This window comes from Aegilops tauschii, chromosome 7, assembly GCF_002575655.3.
Source record: "Aegilops tauschii subsp. strangulata cultivar AL8/78 chromosome 7, Aet v6.0, whole genome shotgun sequence".
In the NCBI taxonomy this organism is placed as follows: Eukaryota; Viridiplantae; Streptophyta; class Magnoliopsida; order Poales; family Poaceae; genus Aegilops; species Aegilops tauschii.
In genome coordinates this window covers 215677836-215691372 of record NC_053041.3, presented here as the reverse complement: position 1 = coordinate 215691372, position 13537 = coordinate 215677836, and the positions used below count along the sequence as shown (strand labels likewise).

General features: G+C 43.0%; 1 long non-coding RNA gene across 1 annotated transcript; it reads left to right on the top strand.

Moving 5' to 3' along the window:
* The first annotated feature begins 11057 nt into the window (after positions 1-11057).
* LOC120968526 (uncharacterized) lies at positions 11058-12265 on the top strand. Its single transcript, XR_005763066.3, has 2 exons — positions 11058-11304; positions 11402-12265. It is a non-coding gene; the product is annotated as an uncharacterized lncRNA (long non-coding RNA).
* The last annotated feature ends 1272 nt before the right edge of the window (positions 12266-13537 follow it).

Sequence of the window (13537 nt, the reverse complement as noted above, 5' to 3'; positions counted from 1 at the left end):
CTTCTTGCAAAATCAACTTCCTGATCTCCGGATCATTTGGCACATATACGCGGTCCTCAAACCATAAGGTATCGTGCTCATCCTCACGAAATCCCTTGGCTTTTCCTTTGCTCATCTTCTCCTTTATCTCTTCAATCTCCTTGTCTATCTTCTGAGCTTCTCTGATCCTTTCCATCAAGGTAGACTGAATCTCCAATGTCGCTAAATAGCCTCTTGGGACTATCTCCAAACATAGCTCGCGAAGGTCCTCGGCTAACTCCTGAGGTAACTCTCCTGTCATGAGGGTGTTGACATGACTCTTGCGGCTCAACGCGTCTGCTACTACGTTAGCCTTTCCTGGGTGATAATGCAATCTCATATCATAGTCCTTAATAAGCTCCAACCATCTCCTCTGTCTGAGATTTAACTCCTTCTGCGTGAAAATATACTTCAAACTCTTGTGATCCGTGTACACCTCACAATGGTTTCCGATGAGAAAATGTCTCCATGTCTTCAATGCATGCACCACGGCTGCTAACTCCAAATCATGCATAGCATAATTCTTCTCATGGGGTTTAAGTTGTCGTGAAGCATATGACACAACTCTTCCTTCCTGCATAAGCACTGCTCCAAGTCCTCGACGTGAAGCGTCGCAATAAACTTCATAATCCTTGCGTTGATCTGGCAGAATCAACACTGGTGATGTAACCAATCGTTTCTTCAACTCTTCGAAACTAGCTTCACATTCCTCAGTCCAATTGAATTTGGTGTCCTTTTTCAATAGCTCAGTCATGGGCTTAGCAATCTTCGAGAAATTCTCGATGAATCTCCGGTAGTATCCTGCAAGTCCAAGAAAACTCCGGATTTCTCCAACTGTCGTGGGTGATTCCCAACTTGTTACTGTGTCAACCTTGGTAGGGTCTACTGCTATTCCTTCTCCAGAAATAACATGTCCAAGGAATCCAACTTCCTTCAGCCAAAATTCGCATTTGCTGAACTTGGCATATAACTGATGTTCTCTGAGCTTCTCAAGTACCAATCGTAAATGCTCCTCATGCTCTTCCTCATTCTTGGAAAAGACTAAAATATCGTCAATGAACACCACGACGAACTTATCCAAAAACTCCATAAACACTTTGTTCATCAGGTTCATAAAATAGGCAGGTGCGTTAGTCAGACCAAATGACATAACGGTATACTCATACAATCCATATCTGGTGGTAAAAGCCGTCTTAGGTATATCCTACTCTCGAATCTTTAACTAATGGTATCCTGATCGTAGATCGATCTTGGAAAATACTTTAGCTCCTTGTAGGCGGTCAAACAAATCATTGATCATCGGCAGCGGGTACTTGTTTTTGATGGTCACTTCATTCAATCCACGGTAATCAACAACCATCCTCAGCGATCCATCTTTCTTTTCCACTAGAAGTACTGGTGATCCCCAAGGTGACGAACTTGGGCGAATATAGCCTTTATCCAGTAACTCCTTGATCTGCTTCTTAATTTCCTCCAAATCTTTTGCGGGCATCCTGTACGGTCTCTTAGATATTGGCCCTGTGCCTGGCAAAAGTTCCATCAAGAACTCAATGTCTCTATCTGGTGGCATGCCTGGCAACTCTTCTGGAAATACATCCGGGTAATCCTTCACCACTGGTACTTCCTCCTGTACAACTCCTGATAAGGAATTCACTTGAGTCCTCTTCGGCATATGCCGGGATACATACTTGATCCTTTTTCCTTCTGGGGTGGTAAGCAAAATCGTCTTGCTGGCACAATCGATGTTTCCTCCATACAACGATAGCCAATCCATTCCCAAAATCACATCCAAACCTTGCGACTCCAAAACTATGAGGTCTGAGGGGAAAACATGCCTACCAATGGCCAATGGTATCTGAAAACATCCTTGGCTTGCCATATACTCTGCTCCTGGCGAGGTTACTAACATAGGGGTTTTGAGAACTTGGGTGGACAGCTTAAACTTATTCACAAATCCCCTTGATATGTATGAATGCGATGCACCAGTATCGAAAAGAACGGTTGCAGTAAATGACTTAACCAAAAACTTACCTATTACTGCATCAGGCTGAGCTTCAACCTCCTCCACGCTCACGTGGTTCACATGTCCTTTGTTGAATGGGTTCGGCTTCTTCCCAGAGCTTCCATTGCCATTTCCATTTTGGGCTTCAGGACAATCAGTTGCATAATGTCCAGTCTTCTGGCATTTGAAACAAGTAACGTGACTTAGATCCCTCTTGGCTGGGGTAGATGGGTTGGTGCGGTTCTGTCCGTTGGTTCCTCCATTCCCATTACCATTCTTGGAGCCATTATGGTTGTGCGAACTACCTCCTCCATGGGTATGCTGAAACTGTCCTCCCAGTTTCGGGGCAAATCGTGGCTTCTGCTGAGCTCCAGAATTGTACTTCCCTTGTCCATACTTCCTCTTACGGTTTTCAATCTGCTGTTGCTTTCCTTCAATCATGAGAGCTCTATCTACCAGCTCCTGGTAGTTGTTGAAGGTTGCTACCATCAACTGCATAATCAGTTCATCATTCAGTCCTTCCAAAAATTTCTCCTGCTTGGCAACATCTGTAGCAACGTCATCTGGTGCATAACGTGCTAACTTACTGAAATCCTCCACATACTGGCCTACGGTGCGTCCTCCTTGGCGTAGGTTGCGAAACTCGCGCTTCTTCATAGCCATAGCTCCTGCTGAAACATGAGCTGTACGGAAAGCTTGCTGAAACTGGTCCCATGTGACAGTGTCAATAGGGTGCGTGGCTGTATAATTCTCCCACCATGATGCTGTGGGTCCATCAAGCTGATGTGCGGCAAAACGCACTCTTTCCGCATCTGTGCATCCCGTAGTGGTCAACTCCCTTCCAACTTTGCGGAGCCAATCATTTGCAACAATCGGCCCGGTGCTACTGGAAAACACCGGCGGGTTTAGCCTCAAGAAACGGGCTAAGTGATCATCAGGCGGTGGTGGCGGTGGGTTGTTGTTGTTGTTGCCTTGGTTCTGCACTAACACTTGCATCAGGGCATTCTGTTGCTGAATCAACTGGGTGATCTCCGGTGGGAAAACAAATCCGGTGTCGCGTCTCGGAGGCATCTGCTGGGTTAGAAAAGATGAGAGTTAAGAATAGAATGAGGTCTAGAGGGAAAACACTACCCATATGCTCATGAGACAAATACAATCAATATCACTCAATCAATTCAAACAAGGCATAACAATCGATCTAACTAGCGTTACAAAGTGCTTGAACTATACTATTAAATGGGGGGAAACTACTACTGATATGGTGGTCTACTAGAAATTCTGATCCGTTGAAGATTCCATGATGTCTGCTCCAGCTTCATCAACAAAGTCATCTTCACTTGGTTCTGAGTCAGTGTCGTCGATGATGATGTAGTTATCCGGGCAAGCGCATTCGTCAACCTTTGCTTTTGGCACTGGATTTCCCATGAATACTCCAATCTTCTTCTCCAGGTCGTCATTCTTCCCTACTAGTGCGATGATTTCCTCCATATAATCCTCGCGTGTAGCCTTGAGTTCTTCCTCCAGCTCCTTGATCTTGGTTAATGCCTTCTTCAGTTCTTCCTTGTCCGTGCACAACTGGTTCTCCTGGCGACGAATGTGTTGGTTTTGCTCCTGGATGAAAGCTGCAATTGATCCATCCTTCTTGGTTCTGATCATCTCCCATTGCGCGTCTCGGCGTCCGCAAATCTGATAAATTGTATCCTTAAACTCCTGGTGGTAGACTTCTCCAATGCGTCCCATAGTGATGCGAGCGGCCATGCTCTTCCCTAAACTCCAGGTTGGTGCTTCGAAAACCAATCTTATGGGTTCAGTAACTGGCACAAATGTCCTTCCTGGAATGTGAACTTGAATCTTCCAGCTCTCCTCTTCGGGTAATGTGGCGTTGTAGGTTCCGGTGATGCTTGGTATTCCTATGTTCAAATACTTAGTGACTTCCTTCAAGTGTCGACCAAAAGGCGTGTCTTCATCTGGTTGCATGAACTTGCTCCTTGCATCCGCCATTCCTAAAAGAGTAGAAAAAGGAGAGGGGTCAGAAATGAGAAGAGAGAAGTGTTCTAGGGCTTAAGCTTAGTGGTCGTGTCCTACAGTCAGCGTGTGCTCTGATACCACCTTTGTAGCGACCAGACCTCAAATGGTCTGTGCTGCTGTGCACCAGTGTCATCCCTGGATCAGTAATGCTGACACGCACAGTTCAAATGGAGGATTTATAACAGAGTAGCAATCACACACTTATTACATCGAATATCTCCAAAGAGATGAAGTATGATAAATATGGCTTAAGGCCATCTAAATACGATAACAGCGGAAGACTTGGAAGATAAGTGAGTCCATCAACTCCAGCGGCATCACTGAGTATAAGACCACGACCTAAGGCACCTTACTCGTCGTCTGAAAAGTCTGCAACATGAAACGTTGCAGCCCGAAAACGGGTCAGCACATAGAATATGCTGGCAAAGTAACACATAGAGAATAATGAACAATAATAAGGCTATACTTCATGCATATATGGCTGGTGGAAAGCTCTACGGTTAAGTTTTTGCGAAAAGCCAATTTTTCCCTACTTCAAAGGAATAACATTTATTTAACTATCATGGTGGTTGTGAAACATTGAGATGGTTGACAGCATCTCAATCCCAATTAAGAATCATCATTAACCCAGCAAAATTAATTAAAAGTAACATGGTGATGAGATTCAAATGATAATCCAGGTACTAGATACTCAAATTGTCCATAACCGGGGACACGGCTAACCATGATTAGTTTGTACACTCTGCAGAGGTTTGCGCACTTTTCCCCACAAGACTCGATCGCCTCCGCTTGATTCTCGCACTGCATGATGTTTGAGAAACGGATGACCGAGACACAGTCTTTCAGGAACAATCACTCTTTACTCCGGGTGGACCGGTACACCTACTTTCCCCTACATCTGCTAGCCCACCTCTTCAAGAGATCATGTAACCTACTCAACTATGCTAGAGCCCATAATGGCTTGTGGCTGCACACGGAAGTTTCTAGCATGAATAATCTTATGATCCCTTTGAGCCTGGGTGGCGGTCCTTATACATACAGACAACACTGGATTCTCCAGGTGCCTCAATCCACCCAGATGTGAGTTTTAGTTGCCACCTTAGGTAAACCATTATTAACAATCTCACATCTGTCATGAATATCTCTCAAAAACCAATCCACGTCTACGAGCATAGCATGGCAATATAATAGCAACGTAGAAGAATCTCCCAAGGGTTTGATAAGAAAACAGATAATAGGTACTACCTCAACTACTTCCCAAAATCCCACAATTTAATTAGATCCTAATCATGCAATTGTTTGAGGAATAGATCTAATGCAATAAAACTGGGTATGGAAAGTATGATCAAAGTGTTACTTGCCTTGCTGATGATCCGCGAAACCTAGCGATTCGAAGTAACAAGCGGCACACTCCGGGTACTCTATCGCAAACAAACAAGCAGACAATCAGTACTCATCTAATGCACAGGTAAAACTCGAATGAAAGATCCAACCAGAAAGTTCAACTTAAGAACTCCGGTTTGCAAAAAGAATCAACTCGAACGAAGCAACGAAAGTCAAACGGCGAAAGAAACAAGCTTCGTTTACTAATCTGGATCTAGGTCAAATTTTACAGTAGCAAAAACTTGTTTGAGTAGGTTAAACGGAAATAGAATTTCGAGACGAAACTCTAGGCGCTTGAATCGCCTGATTCCGATAAACGAGCGAAAAGTTAAACAGAAACGAAGATTCGATCAGAAATCGAGATCTGAGATAATCGCGGAAAAAGCCGACGAAAAAGAAAAACGGACGAACGGTTAAAGAACGGACGTTCGTTAACAGAGACAATCCGACGAGCGCGTCCGCTAAAACGGACGAGTCGGTGAACGCTCACAAAATAACAAAACCGAAGAAATAAACCGATCTAGGGTTTTTTTAAACGAACGTTTTTTTTAAACAAAACCGGCAAACGACGGCGAGGCAATACCTCGTCGGGGCGGGCTCCGGCGGGGCTCGGCTGGCTCCGGCGAGGCTGCGGCGGGGCTCGGGGCGGCGTGGGCGGCTCCGGCGGCGGCGAGCGGCGAGCGGGGCGGCGGCGGCTCGGGCGGGCTCGGGTGAGAGGGAGGGCGGCGGCGGCGGGGTATTTATGAGGGGGGGCTGGTGGCGTGGGGGAGGGGGCAAGGCGGCGGCGGCCGTGCTCGAGGCGGACTCGGGCACGGTGGCGGCGGCTGCGCGAGGGAGACGGCGGGGTGGGCCGGCGGCTCGGCTGGGCCTCGGGCGGCCGGGCGCGGCGCGGTTTTTTTTTAATGTTCCGCCGAAAAATTCATAGAAAAATAAATAAAAATCTAAAAAAGATAAAACAAATTTTCCCCGTGTAGCTAGAATATTTAGAACAGGGTGAACATTTTTTTGAGACAAAATAAATTTTTGAAAACATGCAATATTTTTTTAATGCAATTAAAATTGCAAACAAAACTCCGAATAAAATCCAATAAATGATTTTAACACTTTTCCTCCAATATTTCAATTTTTTTGGAGAAGTCATATTTTCTCCTCTTATTTATTTTTTTGAAATATTTTTCCTGAGAGAAAATAATTAAAACCAAAAATCCTCGTTTTATTATTTGATGGAAATCAAATATGAAAATTCGAGAAAATCCCCAACTCTCTCCGAGGGTGCTTGAGTTGCTTAGGATTTATCGAGGATTTGTCAAAATGCAATAAAATATGATATGCAATGATGATCTATGTATAACATACCAAATTGAAAATTTGGGATGTTACAGTGAGTAAGCGGTGAGGTTGTGTGATACCACAAAAATTATCCTATTCCACTTTTGTAGCACCACTAACATGGCAGGATCTACACCAAGTACGTTTTGAAAGAATCATGGTGGAGAAAATTGTTCGGCCACCCGCTCTGATGTGCAGGAACTCGAGAACAACATACTCTGAGCCATGGAGCGGATGCTTCACGAGCGTCCTCCAGCAGGTGGTGATAGGGTTCAACACCGACAATACCCTCGTGCTCATGAAGTGCAGCAAAGAAACAATGCTCAAGGGCATGGTGTCGCTACTGCTCGTGGGTGTGCTGCTATTGCTCCTGAAATGCGGTAAGGACGACATGCTCGAGGGCAAGCTACTTCTGCCCCTAGGAGTGTTGTTGCTGCTCATGAATCATAGCAAGGACGTCATGGCAGACAACAAAGTTATGGCACCCATCGGCACAGCGACGACCCACAACAAAACATGACCGTGGTTGATGAACCGACTCCGGTGATTCATAGCCCATGTTTACATGAGAAGTTCATTCCTAATGTTCCCATCTTGACCACCACTATTGTCCCAACATCCAGGAAACATGTGCCACAAATTCCTTGTGAGGAAGAGAGTTCACAATCCAAAATCCCACAACTTGAGAGTGATAAGAAAAGCAAGCTGAGTGACTCCGCCAAAAGTGAGGAAGAGTGTCCACTTTGAAAAATCCCAACACTTGAGAGTGAAAAGAAAAATGAGTTGAGTGACTCCACCAAATGTGAGGAAGAGTGTCCACTTTCCACAATTCCATATATTGAGTGTGATAAGAAAAGTGAGGTGAGTGAGTCCACAAAATATGAGGATTAGATTGTTCATCATGAGATTAGAGAAATGCAAGATCCCCACCTAGATATACCACACATTTACGGAGAGAGGATTAATGAGTTGTGTGAGTCCACTAATTGTGAGGTTGATATTTTTCAACAAGACAATAGCGAGATGAGTGATCCACCACCATGGGAAATTAGTAGTCCACCAAATGAAAAGAGAGAGGAACATTCAATAGCTAACCTTTCACAAAATTCTCCGTCTTTGAAATATGTGCAGGTGCAAAAGGCATACCTATCAGCCCACTTGCAATGATGGGAGATCGAGATCCAAGAACAAATATGGAGGACATGGAGTACCACTACACAAGGTGCGTGTGTGAAGATTGATTTTCAGAAAGGCATTCAAGTACTCAATAAGGTAAAACAAAAAGGATCTTCCATTTTGATGCACCCCGACGTATGCACATATAAACCATTGAAACAATGGCGAAATGAAATAAGAGAAAAAATATTGGGCACATCCTTCAGCGCACCATCAATCCATGAATATAAGTTGTTCAACCATGATGGAAAAAATGTATTCACGGAACTTGAGATCCACACAAAAATGTTCAACTTTTTTCTTTCCCTAGTTATTTTCTAGTGTCTTGTGTTATAATTTTGTAGACCGAGTAAAATCAAGGACGACTTTTCTCCAAGAGAGGGAGGATGATATGGACATGCTCATGGTTGGTTATAAATTTGTGCTCCATGGAAATGTTTGGTAGAAGGAACTCCTAAGCCGAACAAAATATCATGTTGGCATCATCCAATAAGGTAGCAAACTTGAAAACTAAAAATCTCTATATCATGAAACCTTTGCATTATGGTTTGCTATTGCCCTGATTTCTTTTGTGTGATGACCAGGTAGAGTTGAGGACGACTCTTTTTCAAGAGAGGGGGTGATGAGGACATCTCAATCATTGAAACAACACCGATCATCCCTAGACAAACTCCAAGTTGTGATAAACAAATGCATGATCAGATGAAACACAATTCTAAGGTGAAAGCTACAAATGAGGATTGCATTATTCCTTTGCATGAATATTATCTACTTCCTTTCTACTTATCTTTTGTAGATCAACGAGAGTTGAGGACGACTCTTCATCAAGGGAGGGAGGATGATGAGCACATGGGTACATCATACATGACTTTTCAGAAATGTGCAAAATTTAGTTGGAAATAATTACTAAGCCGAATCAAGCAAACACATGCCCAAGTGAACGCTAACTTAAGTTCATACTATAATCTTGAATACATGGTTGCACTTTCATCCCCATTGTTGTTGGTTGAACTTAGATATCACATGGAAGAAATCCAACAACCTATGAGCTCTTGAAGCAACCGGTTTGGAGGAACAAGTTTGGAGATAACAACTTTCAAGTGAAGCTGATGCTATTAGTTTTTACCTATGATGTTTTATTCTGCCACACCCATGTGGTGGAGGGACGGGGCCATAGGGGTACATCACAAAAAGCTACATCAAATTATCTCTCCAATGCAAAAAAACCTCACATCATTTGGAGTTGTGAGTCAAAAGTTCTAGCCAATCTCGTGGAAGGTGTCCAGGGTGTCAAGGCTTCGCGAATTTCCGAGGAGTTCTCCAACAACTCCCAAAGTTGACTGCTTATTCCCCCAAGGAAGCCATCCAAACTTGTTTACTTTTGAAACCATTTTCACACCTAGCTAAGGGGGTTGTCCCTGCTATAAAACCCCACCTCCCCCATCCTCTAGAAAGAACCTTTTGTCAAGCCAATCAGCTACAAGCTTATGCAGCAAGACTGCTAGAGAGATCCGAGAGATCCTTGCTACCTTTGATCTTGCGAGTTCATCCGAATTCGCGAGAAGGATCCTTTGGTTCCCCCTAATTCGTGCTCTACGGTTCCGGCCATTTTGTGTGGGTTAGTCCCCGTTTGTGGTTATGCTATTGTTCGGACAGCAGGTTGGAGTTCTGGTAGCTTCGGTCAGCCGTCCCCAATGTATGGGTTGCATCCAACCTTGGTAGGTATAAAGCTAGTTATCCCGGCTGCTTGCAGCTAGTTATCCATCCCGATTCGATCCTACGACGTGAAGATCGGACCACCCTCAGGCGTGAACTCGTTCATCGGGTTCCCACCTATCACATCATAGGCCACCTTGCACAAACGTTTTCACATAAAAACTGTGTGTGATGGACAGCCTATGCCATACAGTTTCTTCTAGGTACCGTGTGTGATGCATCCAACAACACAAACGATAAAATTATGAATATCGTCTGTCATGGCAACGCTATCACAGATGATGTGATGCGGAAAATTATGTGTGATGTACACATGAATGAAAACGTTTGTTTGGGATTCACTGCGTGGGTTACTAAGAACATCTCACATGATTTGCTCTGTATAATTGTTTTTGATGGCTCGTCCGATCGCCACGAGCTCTTTTTGCCCCGCGTGGGTGACCGGAGGAACTATCGGCGATTATTTCTGGGTCGTGTGGGATGGACCCACCTATCGCACACACAGGCAAGGCGGCGGTTTAAAACTCCGTCGTGGAAAGGGGGTAAAAACAGTTTGTATAGGACCCGCCTGCACTATTGGTATCTTCTCGCACGAGGTATCCCTCCACCATGAATAACCAAACAAGCAGGACGTAGGGTATTACTCTTTTGAGGCCCAAACCTGGATAAACCCCTTGTGTGACCTTCAATCTAAGACTTCCAGCTGTGCTTGGACCCCTACCGAGGGATCTGACTGTATTTCACACTGTCAGCCATCTTCCTTGTCGTGATTGCCAAGTCTTCCAGACCCCTCCTTCTAGAGAGCCCACATGCCGAGATGACGACCCAAGGCATATACCAACCTAATGGCCATACGTCGGCCTGTTAGGCCGACTTTCTATATGGTGAGGCCCCCCTGAGTCGTAACATTGTCACCCGTGAGGGGGCCTATGTTATTATTGAACACTAGCAACCCCTCCCTCTTCCACACACATTCGAACACTAGCCACTCTAGACTCTACTTTGTTGTTGTCGCATTGAAGTGCATTAACTCCAACTCGATTTGTCGCATTCTCGCAAGTTCTAGAAATGAACAAGGCAAGAGGAGCAACAAACAAGAGAACAAAGAAAAATTGTCATGCAAAACATTTTGGTATTGCCATATTTGAAAAAAAATCATATGTATATATAAGCACATATGTTTCTATGCCGAATTAGCATTGTTGTTTTTGGAATATATTATTACATGGGATCCAGATGTTTACATATAACTTTACTATTTTGGTGACACGCCATTATTTGTTGTGTGGACATAAACAAGTTATATTTTGAGCCATCAGATATAAGTCATGTGGTCTTCTCACTCAGTACCCATACTATATATTTGCCAGTGATGCCTTCCCTGCCCAAACAACCCTAGTACCATCTAACATCCACATATCGCCGCCACCTCTCCTCTAGGACCGACAAAGTCCACCGGTCCTAACCTCCTGACCCCGCCTTGCCGTGGGCGCTGGCGTTGGGGAGATCTGCTCCGTTGTTATTCCTCCACAGCATCCACCTAGCACGACGGTTCGACGAGCAGGGTCGTCACCGGATCCGGCGAATCCAAGAATGACCGCCACCGGATCTGGTGAGTCATGAAGCCCACGACCATATGCGTCCACCCCCGAGTAAGCACAACTCCCCTAATATCTTTATCTCTGTGTTTACTTCCTGATTTTTGTTTTATGGTACATGTTTTGAGATCCCCCCTTGCTTCCTCACTAGATGGACAACTCCCCTGCTTGTGTGATATATTGAACTGTTATATTTGATGGAAATGAAGGTGTCTAATTGAAATCGATGGGAAGATCTATAGCAGATTGTGTGATATATGTGATATTGTTGTACCGAAATCGAAATAGATATGTAGATATGTCAAACTGCTATATCTGATGTGAAATGCGGATTTGTGAAACTAACATTCGTGATGTGAAACAGAATTGTAATTGGAAAGTATTTTTTTGTTGAAATGCATTTTTTTCAGAAATTGGAATGCATGTTTCTCTTTATGAAACTGTTGTCTCTTCATTATGTGAATGAGAACTTGGGGGTTCATTTTTTTTTTGAAATGGTTTATGTCAGTACTTTGAAATAATGAGTTTCACTCTTTTGTGCAATAAGATACCCGAATAACAGAAATATACTTCGTTCATTTAGAAGTGAAAAAATAGTGAAACTGGTATGTGTATGAAATATTTCTCTTATTAAAATTAAAAAATTATGAAATTACTTGTCTGAAATATTTGAAATTGGTATTTTCTAAGTGTGTCTTTTGTTATTTCAGTGTGATATGTATTGCAAAAGTTGTCGAGATATAAATTGAAATTGTTTGTGTCACATTAGCTACAATGGATTTCACTCTTTTTGAGTAAAAATGAATTTGGAGTAGCTAAAATCACCTTTTTTCTAAGAAATTGAAATTGTTTATGTCACCCATTTGAATAATCAGTTTCACTTATTTGTGACAATATATGAAATTACTTGTCTGAAATATATGAAATTAGTATTTCTTATATGTGTAATTTGTTATATCAGTGTGATTTGTATTGAACAAGTTATGGTAATATAAATTGAAATTGTTTGTGTCAATTTTTTCTTATATGTGTAATTGGTATAACAGAAATCATGATTGAAATATAAAAAGATTGATTTTTTTGTTGTTGTTTCTGTAGTACACTCATTTTTTAAATAATGAGTTTTGCTGAAACTATTGAAATTATTTTCTAAAATGAGTGAAATTAGTTTGTTGAAATAATTGAAATATGTGATAGAAAGAATTCAAATCAGCACTGTTAAATTTACTGAAACAGAAATTGATATGTGTATTAAAGTTAATAAAACTGGAAGTTTAAAATGCGAAACAGAAATTGATATGTGTATCAAGTTTTTGGCAGGATTTCAAACCAGTTAAATTGAGAGGTTGATCCTTTTAAATGCATGCCTGTACGTGTGTGAAATGGGAGACTTGCCTCTGTCCCAATCGTATGATTAAAGCGAGTGGCATGGCTAAAATCATGTGGGTGGGCTCCAGCTATTTAAATAGTGGCTTCAATGAAGAAAACGGTGAAATACAGAGATACAACAAACGACAGGTTTTGAGTTGGCAGGATTCTATTGGTTGGTCAATCACAGCTAGTTGCCGGCTCTGGTAAAAACAACTTTGCGTGTCATGGATCCTGATGTCGTCGCTATCTCTCAAGAGTCAAACTCCTCATCTGACACCATCTGGCTCACGGGAGGTAATAGCACCCCAGGTACCCTAACTTGCACAGAATGTGATGATTTAGTCCCAAACTTGCAAAACTTTACTTCACCATACCCCAACTTGCACCTCATGTGATGATTTAGTCCCAGGCCAATCACAGCTCGACAATTGGCAGCCAGGTGGCTGGACTGGTCAGCGCACGCACTTTTGCAGAAAACCCCCTACCATTTTCTTTAATCAACCCACACTCACCTCCCATTGACTGCAAAAGCATAAATAACCTAGTGTAAAGTGGAGTACATCCAAGATTCCAAGTTTGCTTGGAACTACGAATGTTCATGTATTTCATATTCAGAACGACATGTAGTTGCTCACCGTGGTTGATGAACCGACTCCGGTGATTCATAGCCCATGTTTACATGAGAAGTTCATTCCTAATGTTCCCATCTTGACCACCACTATTGTCCCAACATCTAGGAAACATGTGCCACAAATTCCATGTGAAGAAGAGAGTTCACAATCCAAAATCCCACAACTTGAGAGTGATAAGAAAAGCAAGCTGAGTGACTCCACCAGAAGTGAGGAAGAGTGTCCACTTTCAAAAATCCCACCACTTGAGACTGAAAAGAAAAATGAGTTGAGTGACTCCACCAAAT